We start from the raw sequence: 1,927 nt of genomic DNA on the forward strand, positions 1-1,927 counted from the left end.
AAAGCCTGTATCACAACATGCAATGTTCCATTCAGGCTCCGCTAGAAAATTCCGGCAAAACTGTTAGCCAAGCCACCATTACAGCAGGTATGGATGTTTCTATGGAATAACCTATCATATATTTCCAATTACATCTACAATAAACAAGTGAGTTTAATTTATTGTGGAAATAAATTGATTACAGAAAAAAAATTAAAAAACGTAGATATTCATGTATTTAGGTTGTCGTCGTATGGACTGTATCATGGTTAAAGTAGAAGGATATTAGTGCCCGGTGAGTTCTCAATGAGGATCAGACATTGTGGCTGAGGCTACAGTGATATGTTGCTAGTGAAAGAAAGTAACTCTAAATATGTTATGATTTATTACAAAACGAGGTAGCACATTACATGGTTCTACAACAGCTCTCAGCTCAGATTGTGTCAGTGCCGGACATGGGCATAGCTAGGTTTTAGTATTGGAGAGGAGGGGGGTTAAAAAAAATGTCAAAAAGTGCAACATAATATCCATGTAAAAAACTGCAAACACAACATATTACAGAATTATTGTTCTGTTTTTCTTTTTAAATATATCCACTACATCAACCGCATCAATTTCTGTCCCATAGTGTATATTCATGAGAGCCAAACCGATCAATCTGTTTTCACTGGCTGTGTTGCGTAAGTAGTTGTTCAGTCTACTTAGGCTTGAAAAAGTCCTTTCTGGGGTAGCGGTAGAAACAGGTATGGTGCCCAAAATTTGTAGCAAAGTGTAAACATTTAGATACAGTTTTCGATCGCACTTATCTAGGCATTCCAAAGCACATTTTGGAGTAGGAGAGGTGCTTATCATCACTGCTTTCTACACATCTAGTTCTTCTTTGACTACACATGTACTTCTTTCAGGAAGCACTGACGAGTACATACTGACGTCGTCCCAAGCGCTCCTCCGGCTCGCTGAGGCCATTATTGCCCGTTGCTGCTTCAGGCTTGCGTGTGTGCCGGCACCCGTGCACAAAAGTGTAACAAATGGCCTTGGCCGAGAGGGGAACGCCCTGCAGAGGCACCACCATAACAGTAATTTGCCTTTCATAAGGGTTTTATTTATGTAATTATGTGAGTGTGTAAATATCTATTTGTGTTGTGTACCTGTACATGTGTTTCCCGGGCGACTGAGTCGCGTCTCCTCGCCTGTGACCATGTGGGCTCCATGCACACGCACACGAAGGGAAGAGGGGGGATTCATGTGTGCGCAGCAATGGGGGAGGCCGCAGAGTCGTCGCGGAGCGTGGGTCGAGTTAGTCGCCTGAGTGGGATGAGAGAGTGCGGTCGCGAAGTTGTGAGTGAGAGTCAAACGGACACTGTCAGTCATGTTACCGTTGTCACGTCACCGTCATTCGAATTGTCAGTCACGTCACTGTCAGTCACGTCACCGTCGTTCGCGTCGGCAGTTATGTCACAGTCTTTTGTGTCATCGTCATTTGTGTCACTGTCAGTCACATCACCGTCAGTCTTGTCACCATCATTCACATCGGCAGTTACATCACAGTCTTTCGTGTCATCGTCATTCGCGTCACTGCCAGTCACATCACCGTCATTCACGCCACTGTCAGTCGCGTCGCTGTCGTGTCACCGCCAGTCGCGTCACTGTCGTGTCACCGCCAGTCAGGTCACTGGTAGTGTTGTGTCACGCTCAAAGTATGTAGAGCTGGGCCTCGCCCTGATGGACTGTCACATATTAGAGCTGTGACAGCCCATGTACAGTGTGTGACTTGTGCAGTAAACACAACATAACGTCATAAACTGTTCTATTTCACCCGAGTTAGGGTAGTTCCCTTGCAGTGTGGCACGTACCCTCTCTACCGGAGCAGCTGGGCAGCGACTCCGAACCACGGGAAGGGCCCTAACATCGATAAAATGGCGCCCAACTAGTGTAAATGACCATGAAC

This window comes from Bacillus rossius, chromosome 1 (genome assembly GCF_032445375.1).
Source record: "Bacillus rossius redtenbacheri isolate Brsri chromosome 1, Brsri_v3, whole genome shotgun sequence".
NCBI classification, from domain to species: Eukaryota; Metazoa; Arthropoda; class Insecta; order Phasmatodea; family Bacillidae; genus Bacillus; species Bacillus rossius.